Genomic DNA, 14585 nt, shown 5'->3' with positions numbered 1-14585 from the left:
CAGAGTTTCTCAGGAGAACAACCTTATCCTCAGACCAGACTTTCTGTGTAGTCAGGCAGTGGGGTGATGCTGTCCTTCAGTTCATGAGCCAAGCCACGCTCACTTGGTTTCAAGTTTAGTTAATGTTCTGGAATTTGTTTGTGTGTGTTACCCTGGCCGCTTGTCTGGCCTCCACAGGTTCCTCTGGCAACCGGAGAGCTCCTGGCTGGTGTAGATCCCAAGCTGTTTTTGAGATAAAATAGGCATGGTTGCAGATGTACTGCTATTCCCCCTGAGCCTGCAGGCATTTCATCAGTATCTGTGATTTGTGCCAGGGACTGAACTGAGATCAGGCAAGTGCAAGATTAGCGTAAAACCCTCCTCTACCCCTGGGAAAAGCACAGATTAGTCTGGCTACATGACCCAATGCTTAATCCAAATGACCCAGTTCTGCCTCTTGTTTATTTGTACCTTCCCAGATAGTCAGTTCCAGTTGTTCCTTCTTCAGGTTTCTCATCCTCGTCTCAGGAAGTCTTGATACTGCTTCTGCTTTTCTTTCACACTGTTGGCCCTCAAAGTCACCCTTGGCTCCTGCCCATCCAGTTTCTTGGTCTTCAAATGTCTTCAATTAATGTCTTCTCCAATCTGGTCTCTAGCTCTTTCATTCCTTATAAGACACAGATATCTTTTGTCTTTAGTGCCTGCTCTTCACTGCTGGATTCCTTGCCCATCTGATACCCTCTGATATCTGATACTGGTCTTCTGCCAAGACTCAGACTCTGTTGTCACACCCCAAAGTGCCTTTGTCTACTTAGGTTGATGCCCTCCATGATGTTAGGCCAAGTGGAAAGGTCATGTGGGACAAGTTCCAAACCTTAGGAGGCTGGGGTGTAGTTGCTCCAAAATTCCTTCTACATTAAATGCTACATTAAATGCAAAATGAATCCAGGGAATATGGCTACTTAATGTCTAAGATATCTTTGGCTTCATTCCAAGGGCAATGCAAAACTTCTGAAATTCAGAACACAGTAATGATGTGTTTTTCAAGGAGCAAGGCTGCCACCCTGTCAGGTTCATGGAACTAGTTGGTGCCAATAAAATCCCAAAGATTTACTCATTGGAGGAAAACAAATTGTACCGAATCATAACACAGAACTGACTTTGGGTCCTTCCAAGTTTTCAAGCTCTATCAGGCAGACAGATGCAAAAAACCAAGGGGTCTCATAACTTTGGAAACTACTTCTATTTCCTCTGTAGAATGTTTAAAAATAAATAGAAAATACTATATAATATTTGTTTTGGAATAATTTAGGTGTTAATGAGTTTGCAAAAGTTATAAAACTGCTTATAGTATTTAATGAGAATATTAATACAATCAACTGGTCATTCAGGGATTTTCCAACACATGTCTGACGTTCTGCAACCACAGTATCAATGCTTAATTGCATGTAACAATCCCAAGCAACCTCAACCAGCCCTATATAGTACAGACCTTAGTGAATGGTGCTCTCAGAGAAAGTTTTGTGTCTAATTTATAAAATCAGGATGCTGGAAAATGTGAAACTAAATGTATCAAATCGCACTTACAAAACTATACTGCTATAAGTATACTTCACATGTAAGAATATCCATAGGGCAAAAATAAATTAAAAAAAAAAAAAAAACAAACAACTAGAATTTCTTTATTCTTCTTTTTCTTTATTTGTTTACAGAGCCTGAACTTCCTTTCATTTCTCCAGTAGACTCACAAACCTACTGGAATTAAATTTTTAAGTCTAAATGGCATGGCTAGTTCTCTGTCATACTATGTATGTATACTTTGAATGTAATAGACTTTGGAAGGAGCACTACTAGTATGCAGTTTTTTTAATGTCCATCCTCTAGTGGCAACAATGGCAAATTACTCTTTGGTTAGTGCTTCTCTTCATGCATGAAGTTCCTTTATGAATATTTATATTACAATATCATCACAGTGCAAAAAAAACTCTTAAAGGGAGCTGTAAAATGCAACACCTCTAAAAAAGAAGTCTTCCTAATTATTACAGACCTGAAGTATGGATTTCTGGTGCTGAGGCTGAAACAGGCTAGCAGCTACAGACACCAGATCCTTATGAGAAGAGAATCCCCAAGACATCCTGTTCTGTAAAATAAAAAGCCCTTTTCCTGCACGAATGAATGTGAATCAGAGTTGCAACATGCTCTTGAACTTTGGTGTTGTCCTGACTTTCAAATGTAACATGGACACAGCTGTAAGTTCGGAACAGCCTTCTCATTGAGAGCGTTCTTTTAGGGCAGTACTTTTCCTTTTAGAGTGAAGCTATGACCTTGACCTATGGAGCTGTTTTCGGTACACTTGTCCCTGAATAGGTATTACACAACCTACCTGCTGATGGTGGCTAAGCTTGATGTTAGAGGCAGAAGAACAAAAACATTACCAAGAACAGAGGGAAGAGACAGAAATGTCTTCACCCTGGATTTATAAACTTGGCCTTGTTCCCACTGAAGGAATGGTAATATTCCTATTGACAGAGCTGGGAGTGCTCTGCCCAGCTGTGGTGCTTCTGTAGGAGGCCAATTTGAAGAGAAAAATGTTTAGCATATGTATTTAACATATTTTAGATTTATGTAACAGACAAAAGGAAACTAAGTCCTTCCTTTGCTCATCACAGCTGAACAATTTTAAAACAACTAGGAAAAGTGGAAAACTTTTAAATAAAAACAGATTTTTTTTTTCCCTCTAAGTTACAATATAGTTAGATTCCTGCTATGGACAAAAGCCTGAGTAATAAATCACACAACAGTGTCACTGACTTGTACTTGGTTGTGTTTTGTTCTGTAAGACATACAAACACACAGGTCTCCCTTAGCCCCATTTGTTGAAGCACCCCACCATGCCTACTAAAACAGCTCCCTCCTCAATATTTCCATCTTACTAGAAACAAATTAACAAACACTGAGCCTACCAGCACTTAGAAAAGTTAGACCAGTAGAAGCAATTGTGTAACATATTCAAATATTGCTAAAACTAGAACTCGGCACAGATCTTACCACTTCCTTTAGGATGAGGACCTCAGCTGCTCACCCTCACCCTGACCAAACCTTCCTCAGGCTTTCTATTACTATGTAGCTACCTAATGCTTCTATGCAATTAAATGGTGCTTAGCAGTGCAGCCCGTCCCAATAGGCATGTGAAACCTGTAGAGCGTGACAGTTGCCAGTCTCCTGGGTATACTCATATGCGTGGCTTTGCAGCACTTACAGCAGCCCCACCCCTCCATCATGAAATGGTACATGTGCATGGAGATGCATAGCAGACAGCAGTGAGATAGGAGTTCTATCTATCTGATTTCAATTCCAGCAGCCCACAGTACAAAACTCTGGAAGTACAGATTGCATTTCAAATCCCCTTCTCATGTGAGATAGGAGCTTAAAACCAAATGTACTGGCTCACAAGGCAGTAACCATTTTTTCTAGCCTTACTGTGAAGTAAGTGCTTTTATGTGTTACCTGTAAAAGTAGTTCTACTTTGCCTAAGTGTTTATTTAAAATAAGATTGAACTTGCATCATTGTTCTGTCACTCACTGTCCCACATGTGTGTTTTTTTATTTCTTTGTGGATTTCTTTGTGAGGTTTTTTTTTTTTCCTGTTTTTCCTCATTTTTATAGCAGAAATGGAAAGAAGAAAGGGGAAAAATAACCTTCATATTTTTTCTGCTTCTTACTGTTGCTGCCATTTTGATCCCTTTTGTTGTCCTTCACTTCATACTTTTGGCCTCTCCTAGCTCCACATGTCCTACTGTAACTGTCTTCTGCTTTCAGCTCTTCATGTCGTTGCAGGTTTGTCCTTTGTAGTGACATTCTTCTACAAGCAGATACTCTAATCCTCCTAAAGCTTACATCTTCTCCTAAAGAGGAGGTGCCAGCAATGATAGGGGGGAAATAAATATCTCACCCCTCTAAGATAGGAAAAGGAAGATTCTCTTCCTAGAAATGGAATAATTCAATTTTATAGTATGGAAAGCTGATGCAAATTCAAATATAGGAAAGAAAGTATGCGCAGGATTGCTGACAAACTTGGAGAGGAACTGGATCCAAAAAAAAGCACTTACAAGATGTCCGGGTAAAATGGGTTTCAAAGTAGCCAGCCAAGAGAGCAAAAGCAATTCATTACATCTTATGACATGCACTTAAATCAAACTGGTGTTGTGCGAAGAGTATTCATACAAAGGTCATGGATGCTTTAACATTTGTTACTCCTCTAGAAGAAAAAAAATCACACAAACGCACATAACCTGCGCAAACCATAGCTCAGCAACAGCAAGAAGCTTTGCCACCATGAGAGGGAAGACATTGCAATAGGAAAGAAGGCTTGCAATTGCAAACAAAAACTTAATTTCCAAAAAATATGTTGTAAATAAACTGTTGATATGTGTTATAATTGTAACTGTGCTAGAAAGAAGAAAGAAGGGTGGAACTGGAATAGTGGAGAAAGAAGTGCTGTATGGCATCCTGAATACCTCTGGGTAGCTGAGAAAAAGTTCACTAAGACTGTAGGATTGGCAATTATACCACAAAGGTTATGATGCAAGCATGCAAATCAACAGTGCATCCTGACCTTTAGTAGTATATTCGGTGGAAGATTTTTTTAGCCACAGCTGGGAGATGATAAAAATTGATAAAAGAAAACAAATCACGGAGCAAATTCCTTGTGTAAGACCAGCAAAAGGGAAAGATAATCACATTTGAAGAAGAGATGAATAAAGAGAAGCAAAAACACTATAGCAGACTCATGACACCACAAAGGTCTGTTGGCTAGTATAGTTTCTCAGAATCAGTGAGTCACTGCAAAATCAGTGAGTTAAAGGAAAATAAGTCTTGAACTTGATATTTTAAAATATCAGGTTATATCCTTTTTTGCATATACTAAATTAGTCTGTAAAAGTTTTTTTCACAAGATAGTTATCTCTGAGAAAAGTATCAGCTCATAGGGAAATGTATTATACATGACAATGTAGAAAATTACATTAAAAGGAAGAAGGTGCTGAGGTGGTTGTTTATTTTTGTTGTGTTGACCGTTTCATGGTCAAGCAGTCTCTGATTGTAATTACAGCAGCAACAAAAATAAAATTTAAGTCCTACTTTTATAGTTATCCATATAAGCATTTCTACAACAAGTTGATTAATCAGATTCCTCAAGAGAAAAATCTTTTGCCACATCTAATAATTCTACTCTGTGTCTTAGTTTTTACAACTGCCCCATCATCACCAAAGTATAGGTCACTAGGAGTTTGATTCTTTTCCATGTGATTTTGTTATAGAAGGCAAAATCAAAATAATTTACCAAAGGTAGTCAAATCTTATTTCTAAAGAGAGGCACTCTGCTTTCATTTGTAACAAAATGCTTAAACAATCTAATCTCAGCTTTTTGCTTTGTTTCTTTATACATTAATTAAATTGATTTTTTTAATCCAGTAACTCTGCATGATCTTTGTGTTTGATGGCAGAAATTATTTATAGAGTGGGTAGGCAAAATGTCATGTGACATTCAGTCTAATCTCCAGTGTGATTTTGATATAATAACAATTTGTATTAATCCCTTGTATTGGTTTTGCACGGCCTGGTTTTCTGTTGCACAGGAGCCACAGAAGTGGCTCTTGTGGGAAGCTGCTGAAAGCTTCCACCATGTCTGGCAGAGCCAATCTCTGATGGCTCTGAAGATGGACATGCTGCTGGCCAAAACTGGGCCAATCAAAGAGGTTGCTAATGCCTCTCTGATAACGTATTTAAGAATAACATCAAAACAAAGTCACAGGTTTTTCTTCTAGTCAGAGAAGAGGAGGAGGTGAGAACATGTGAGGGAAACAACATGGCAACCCCAAGGTTAGTGGAGAAGGAGGGGGAGGAGGTACTCCAAGCACTGGAGCCAAGAATCCTCTGCAGGCCATGGTGATTGATGACCATGGTGAAGCAGCTGTGCCCCTGTAGTCCATGGGGATCCACAGGGGATGCAGAGATTCATTCATGGCCCGTGGGGGAGATGCCCACCCTGGAGCAGGTGGATGCCTGGAGGAGGCTGTGATCCAGTGGGAGACCTGGTGGAGAGAGGAGGTCCCTGCTTCCAGGCTGGAATAGCCTGTCCTTGGAGGACTGCACCCCGTGGAAGACTGACCCACACCGCAGGAGTTTTGGGAGGACTGTTTGCCTGTGGGAGGGACTCACGTTGCAGCATGTGCAGTAGGCTGCTTCTCCTGAGAGTGGACCCACATTGAAGTTCATGAAGAGCAGTCTCCTGTGAGACGGACCCCACAGTGTCACAGGGAAAGGGCCCCTCTCCCTGAGCAGTGGAAGACGATCTCAGGGGACAAACCTACAAAAACCCCACCATCTGTCTTCCTGTGTAGTCAGTGGGAAGGAGGGAGGGGCGGGGGAAGAAATGGTGTTGTTAAGGACTTATTTTACTTCTTATTATCCTTCTCTGATTTTGTTAGTAATAAATTCACTTTATACCTTTAAGTTGAGCCTGTTTTGCCCTTGGAGTATTTTCTCTTGGTCCTTATCTCAACTCATGAGCCCTTCTTTAATTTTTGCTCTCCTCTGCCCAGCTGTGGCATGGGAGGGTGAGTGAGTGACTTTAGCAGGTGCCTGGCATTTGGCCAGTGTGAAACCCGACACTATCAGATACTAAAGCTTAGGCAAACCTGATTCCCAGCAGCGGCTTACCTGTTTTCAGTTCTCTGTGCAAGACTTAGGCTCTCTAGAACTGACTGAAGTCTCAGAGTCCTGTCTCTTGACATCTAAGGAAATAGTAGAGGCTCTGAAACCTGAAAAAAGTACTTTTGGTATTACAATCAGAAATGCCCCAGGACAAAAGGCAAGGACAGATTTCCTGAAAAAAGCAGCTGGGCAAACGGTTTTATTTTTGTGAGAACCAGAAGTGAATAGCCTAAATATGAAAAACATTTTAATTGATAGAGAGAAATGTGTCCTCCTGTTTTAACAGCATTTATCACTTTGCTGTCAGTAACAGCCCTCTTGCTCTCTTGCTAAGAATTCTAGGCTGCTGTCTTCTGCTCTGCCTACAGCCCAGGCCCTGTTCCTTTAGCAAGAACAGTTCTGGCGTGTTTGCCCCCAGTTTTGGCCTCCCACTTTAAGGGACAGTTGACCAGAGAAAAGGGACCTCTTGACTTACTCTGGTCTGGGTCCTATGACTCTTACTATTTTTATTAGCATTTTTTAAAGAATGGAAGATGAAAGAATGGCACTTAAGACTGAAGTACTAAAAGCCAAATATATTCACAGAGGTTAAAAGTCTCTGTGGGAACCCAGGACATCCCTCTGTCTGGAGCCAAAAGCTTTATGGCCATTTTATCTTTTTTTGTTGCTAAATGATAAAGATGCCTATTAATTTCCTGCCAAAATCCTGGCTCAAGTAGCACATGGGATTCAGTGTGTGGGTAATTACAACGGACCCATAGCAAAAGATCTTTGAGCTCCTTCTCTGGTATGATCACTGGATAAGTGGCTGTCACGCTTTGGAGAGTGGACATGATGTTAAGTTGCTCCTGAGAGTAAGCCCCTCCCATGTTCTTATTTTTGACTGGTCTTACCAATAGCTGTGCTGTCTGCAAAATCAGTCCGGAAGTTTCCCTGGTCGCTGGCCAGCAGCTCTCAGGTGGAGAACATCCAGGGCCCACAGATCCTCTCCATTCTGTGTCAAGTTTGAAGCGGCTTGTTCTCTGCAGGGGTGTTAGGCTGTCCTTCTCAGGAAGGGTTCTTTTTCTTTGGCTGGGATTCGATGCCAGATGTTCAGCCCAGTTGGTGAGCCAGTGCCCACCCAGGGATGCCAAAATCTCGGGGGTCTGGAGGCTGAGGTGACCCCGAGAATGCAAAAGGCCTTGCTTCCCAGCCTGCACAGCCAAAGAAAAGTCGGAATGCATAGGGTTGGCTTCTCAAGGTTGTTTATTTTCTCTTCTTTATAACATGCTTTCTCAAGGGGCTGCAGTCTGTCTAGCAGGTCAGTCTGCAACAGACTCCCACCCCCTTGGGGTAGTGTTACCATTTTATACTAAAAACTACGTGTACTATGTTTACAATAACATGCCAATATCTATCATTTATGTTGGACAGTGTGTCTCTACCTTAAACCAATAGAAAAGTGTCACCAACACAGCAAGACATGGAGGGCAAGAAGGAGAAGAAGGTAAGGACATGCCCAAATCTCTTCATCTTGTCCCCTTGAATCCCTTCTTTGAAAACCCTAAAATTCTACTTTTTCACCCTGTGTTAATTCAACTACCACACTACTCAAACACTTGTGGCTTGTAATTCCTAACACAAAGTTGGCAGTTTTTTCCATGGGCTAAAATTGAAGCCAGATGTGTTTTTGACTTCATGCCAAGGTCTCCAAGCCCTCTGCCAGGGTCTCGAGACAGCCAGGGCAGCCAGAGGGATGTCCTGAATTCCCACAAGTCTCAATAAAACCTCAGAAGAAAAGATCAGGAATTTGAAACATCAGGGGCTCCTCCAGCTTTGGATTAGCAGTTTCTTTCAATATCCAGTCTATCTACTGTCAAAGAGAATATCCATTGTATCACTTGATAAGGCAGAAAACAATACACATTAATTATTGCTGGCTGTTGTCCTCCAGGCACTTTTCCTCTAAGTTGTGCAACTGGCTGTGACTATGATGTCCCTGGTCTGGGTCCGGATCTCCCTTTTTCTCCATCAGTACTGTCTACTTTTCTCCCTACTACCTGTAGAAATGCTTGTGCCTGGAAAGCCATGTATTAGTTCAGGGACACAGGGGAGTTTCATGTGAATCCTGGCATTTAACCTGTGTGACAGACCCAAACATTAAAGTAAGTGGTAGTCTTTTGTTACTGTCTCAAACTTCACATGAGATGCTTGAATATGTATTTGAAAGTGCTATCATGTTTAAATTGTTTTACAAGTAAATCTCTTGGTAATTTGCCTTTTTTTCATTGGCATAAGGTATCAACAACTTCAGCAGGTAAACCTAATGGTGGTGAGGGCTGGAGTCTCTCTCTATCAGCACCTACAGCCTTCAGGGTCTGCAGTAAAGGGCATATCATGCATGGTTAGTGGTGTTCTTTTCTGTTTCTGGGCCTGGAAAGACACAGCGACTGAAAAATACAAAGATATTTAAACAGCTTATCCTGGTTTAGATCCCTGGAGCCAGCGCTAAGGGGGTAATTCACATTTTTGAAAGTCCCTTCTAAGCTATAGCTCACTGTAGTAGGCACTGAAAAGCCTTTATTTCTGTGGCTGGTGATAGAAATACCCCAACCTGGGTTTAGTAATGCTGACTATAGCAGAAGCAGTGAAGCAGAAGGGGTTTTTTTATATTAACTGTCCACACAGGAACTCATACTCTGTAACATGCTTTCAGCTTTGTCATACCACAGTAAGTCAAAATGTTTCTGTACTATTTTTCCAGCTAGGCAAACTGAGAAAGCAGTTGGTCCATGGTAGGATGACTAAAGGACTTTAACCTCTCTTGCCAGAAGAGTGCAACAGTTTGTAGAAAATAGTTTTCTGGCTGGTCTATGTATGCACAACATTGCAAACAAGGTGTTTTACTAAATGCCCAGACACTTTGGGTGCCATCAAGGAGATAAACTACATTTTTCTCTTTTTTTCATGACCCATGATTTAATGCAGAAAGTCCATAGAAGCCTTTTCTAGCTAGACTCACCATGAGACAGCTTCTCAATAGAGTTTCTGCAGATTTAGTTTTAAGTATTTATAAGTTATTTCCCACATTTTGGCCAAATTAATTGCTGGGGCAAAATAGCAAAAGTCAGTCTGCTTCTAAAAGTGCAACACAAACTTGGAACATGTCCTTCTCTGCATCCAGAATTTAATGCTGAAAGTCATATTTACCAGATCAGAATAGATAAATAAGACCAAATGGCTTATCTGTCATTGTTACAAAATGACCAACAATCAACAAATGTGTGAATCAAATTATTCATCAAGAAGCTAAGCACAATCAATTGACTGGAATTCCTGATAACCCACACAGCTAAAATAAAGCAATCTTTTATATGGAATAAATTCAGAGAAGAAACTAGGGGGTTTACATTTGTATCATTGCTGTTTCTCTTCATATGCTTGATGCCATTTGTGTGTGGTATATGTGTGTGTGCATTATAGTGGTTTTGGACATTGTGTTAGTTTTGCATCACAGAAGTGATGTTTTGGGAGAGACTGTTAGAAGTTTCTTCCGTGTCTGATAGGAAACCAATCAGTAGTTGGTTTTGAGAATCGATAATCTGTTAAACCATTGAAAAGCTATACACGCTTCTATGAAAAATACGTGTTAAACACGAAAGAAACCCAGAAACTCTTTTCTTTTCCCTTCCAGCTTGCAAAGAGGTAACACAGCCAGCCCTGGCCCTGTCTCGGCCAGGCAGGGCCAGGCAGCCACTGCCGCAGGATGCCTGCCGGACCCTTCAATTGGCTGCTGAGCAGGGGGGAGGAGAAGTCATCAGCCCCGCTGTGCTGTCTGCTGAGATCCTAGCTCCTACACCCCCCGCCACAGTTCCTGCCACCAGCTACTGAGTCCAGCTGGGGTCACATGACCATCTACAGGCCCCAGGCAAGATATTAACTCTTTCAGTGCTTCAATCCTCCCTTGAGTGAGAGAACATTTCAGAAGTGCAGACACATAAAGAAACAACATGAAAACACCGAGGTCAGTGAAGAAGAAGTCAAGTCCCAGATAGGAGGGATAAGCCTTTAGTTTTAGGCTGAAATCCTCTTGTAAAGCTATGGAGTAGGACTTTTTTTTCCCTGTAACGCATGAAGGTATGGGGAGATGAAAGTGTTTAAATTGTAGATAGTGAGCAAAGGCCTCCACGCTAAAGTAAGCAGATGTTAAAGTAGCTGTGATCTTATGAGAAGTTCAAACAGAGAAGGAGAGAAGAGTGATGAAGATCCTGTGCCCTGAGGAAGAGAAGATCTCTGTTCCTAGAGGTGAAGATGATTTCAGAGATTGATAATGAGAACCTTTGCTTTTGAACAATTCGTCTTTAAAACAGTACCCCATAAGCTGACATGGCCCATAAACACAGCTGTAGGAGACGCTGTGAAAACAGGAGGGATTTCACGATTGCAGATTTCCCCAGGTTGCTCTTATTTGTGGAAATTAAAAGCCATGGAAGAGCTATTTTCTTGTGGAGAAGTCTCCATGACATTAACAAGAGGGACTTCTCTCCCTAAGTGAACTAAAGAAAGACTATTCTAGAGGTGGTAAACTCACTGGAAATTTTAGGTTTTGTTTCTTTACATTATCAATGGGAAAGAAAAGGTTGTAGGGGGAGGAGAAGTGTTCTGAAGGTTGTGTTCTGATTCTTATTACTCTTTCTTTTAGTTACTATTAATAAATTTTGCTTTATACCCTTTTAAAGTTTTGAGCCTGCTTTGCCTTTCTCCTAATCCTATCTCACAGCAAGAAATAAGTAAGTACATTCTAGTGAGTACACTAGGACTAGTGAGTGCCAGGACTGAACCCACACTAATTAGTACATTAGCCAAGAAATCTCAAATTAGTGAAACAAAACCACTACAGATATTAAGCTTAAAATTTAGAATTCGTTTCTTACCTAAATAAAGATAATGAGGATATTCCACTGTTTATTTGGAGTTTTTTAAATCATATCCATAAAAGCAGGAAATTATTTGGCAAGTTACTTGAATTTTTGGTAATTAGTGGGTAAAAATGACTTGTACCCAAATGTATGTAGAACTTTACATTCTGTGAGTCACTCCATATGACTTTAAAGAAAAAGAATTTTAAAATCCCAAATTTTATTTATCATTCAAAGTGAGGTCATTGACTAAGAATTATTGAGAAACCAAAGGGAAAATCTTGCAGAAAAAGTAATCCTTGCCTGAGATTCATGTGGTGTCTTTCGACAAGTGGTTCAAGTTAAGAGTCAAAAGTTGGAAAACCTAAAAATTACCATCAAGTCTTCAGTAAACACAACTTTACATCATTTATGTTTTTAACCTCCAGGCTCTTATCTGTTTGTGTTCTTTAAAGAAATGTCAGGGTCAGAGACTGGTAGATTGGTAGAGGAGTTGTTGTATTACATCAAACAGAGTCTACATAAACACATACACTACTTTCACTTCATTGGTGTCCCATGGCCTATATGAAAGCATTGTCTGGTTGATTGATACTGCCCTAAGTTATCATAACCTAACATATGTTCATTACATTTACATAAATGAAATATGAAGGGACTGATTTTTATGGCTCTACCTTTTGTACAGAAGAACATCTCACAAAACCTGCTTTAGCAGTCTTTTAGGTTTCCTCAATTTGATTTCACAAAAAATAGCAAGTGAAAAAAGGGCTGGGCCATGATTTCAAGTGCACCTGGAACCATAAAGGAAACAGACCAAAAAAACTTTTCACTTTGTGGGGAGGAGTGTTATTTATCTTTTGTTTCTCCTACTGGGTACACTGAAAAAAATCTGACTTGTAAAAGGCTGCAAGTTCTTAGGAATTGCCTGAGCAGTTCAGGTACTGCTAGCTGCCTGACAGCAAGGAAAAACTTGCCAAAGACCTGAAAACATGATGGTGCATGGGAAGAATGAGATTTTTTTGAAACAAATGGTAGTTTTTTATGTAGACCTGTACATTAGACAAGAGACAAGCATGCTCTTCTTGCATTGTGTCTTTATCTCGTTATTTAAAAATTATGGTGATGAGTTAAAAAATCCTTTTTAAAAATAATTTCACTTTTATAATTAAAATCTGTTCACTCTCAGTCCACCTCAGTTTTTTTTTTAGACAGAAAAAGTGCAGGCAGGACAGTGGCAGGCTGTAGTACAATAATTTCAGATGCCAGTAGCTTATGTTAAGCAGTCAGTCAATGATTCTCAATTCAGTTCATAAAAAGCTGTCTAAACAGCAAAATCCATAGATAAGTGAATGAATATACACATACACATATACTAATGCATATGTGTTCTTTGGGTCTTTGTCATTTTACAACTTGGCCTACTTTCTTTTTTTTTTTTTCTTTCATGTTTCTTCATGAAAGAGATTTTGTTTTGCATTGTTTCCTTTTTCTCTTTGGGAGAGGAAATAGACACATTCCTGTATATTTTTCACTTAATTTTGAATGGTAGGAGAGTTGTAGTTTTCCAAGATAGATGCACAAGAAAAAGTAGAAATGAAAGTGGGAAAAGAGTTTGAAAAGTCTAATTGCAATTGTTGTGCCCTACATTTTCAGCCAAAATTTACTCCCAGTCAGACATGCGAAGTCCACAGAATTATTTTAAAATCTGTAAATTTAGGTTTCTTTAAAGTACTTTAAATTGTTAATGAGTTTCAACTTTGGTGTATCTAGATAGAGATGCCCGAAAGTATCTGAATTAAAAAAAAAAAAAGTATCTATGTGTAAATATTTCAAGTCTGTAATCAATAAGAATGCTTTTGAGAACTAACTTATGAATATAGAGGGGTAAGAAATCACTACATTATAAATAAAACCTTTGGCATCAATATCAGAGAACAGAGTGAAGCAGTTCTGCTTCACTTTCTTTCATATAAATAATGTAATTACAAAAGAATATAAATGTAAAAAAAAAAAAACAAAAAAAACCCAACTAACTAAATGAAAAATCATGATGCATTACATGACTTTGCAGTGGAATGTGCTATTTCAAGCTTGGTGCATACTGTGAATACCAGGATAAAATAATCTGTTCAGCACAGTGAAGTTTGAGTACATTTTCTCATGCTAGAATGACAACTGTTGCAGGCAAAGCAGAAAAGGAGATTTCCCACTTACACCTCCTCTAGATGATACATGAGGAGATGGAGAGTGTTAAAAGGACAGACAGAAAAGCAGATATCTCGTTTATTTTTGAACTATCTGACAAAATACTGGTTTCCCTGAAGTCCATGTTTTGAGGACTGATCCTTCTCTCACCCCAGGAGCAAAACTGAGCAGAGGCACATGAGATCCTGCTTCAGCTGCGCAGCCACCCCTGGAGGTTAATGCAAGGACTCCTATGTGCATGTGTGCGGTAGTTACAAGATCCTGATGGCTTTATTACCCTTGAGGCCTCCTCTTCGGTATGGCAGTGTACTCCTAACCTGCAGCCACATGATGAAAATTAAACAAGGGTTTGTTGCATTTGTTGCTATGGAATATGAATTCAGTTGCTTCAGTTTCAATGGGATTTCCCTCCTCCTCCCTTGTTTTTTTAACTTTTACATTTTTATGAAAAGTCAAGAACAGGAGACATTTGTGACAAGCAAAAAGGGAGGGGACAGCCTCCACTCATCCATTCCCTTCTGCCAATTTTTTCTCCAGCCCCCACCACATTTTTCCTCGTTAACTGTGTTGGGGCAAAGAGGTGGGAGTGTGGGAATAAAAGCATTCCTGCATGTCTGGAGGAAAGAAAATAGATAAAGGAGGAAAGTGAAAGGGGAGGGGAACATGGGCCAGGGACTTGAACTGCCAGTGAAACGACACTTCTCCAGCCTTCCTGTTCAGAAAATAGTTAACTTGGGGTTAAAGATTAATACTCAGGCAAAGCACTGTATAAATGGCCCGGACAAG

Source organism: Anomalospiza imberbis, chromosome 1, assembly GCF_031753505.1.
Source record: "Anomalospiza imberbis isolate Cuckoo-Finch-1a 21T00152 chromosome 1, ASM3175350v1, whole genome shotgun sequence".
In the NCBI taxonomy this organism is placed as follows: Eukaryota; Metazoa; Chordata; class Aves; order Passeriformes; family Viduidae; genus Anomalospiza; species Anomalospiza imberbis.
The sequence above is the reverse complement of the archived record's forward strand: the minus strand, read 5'-3'. Positions refer to the sequence as shown.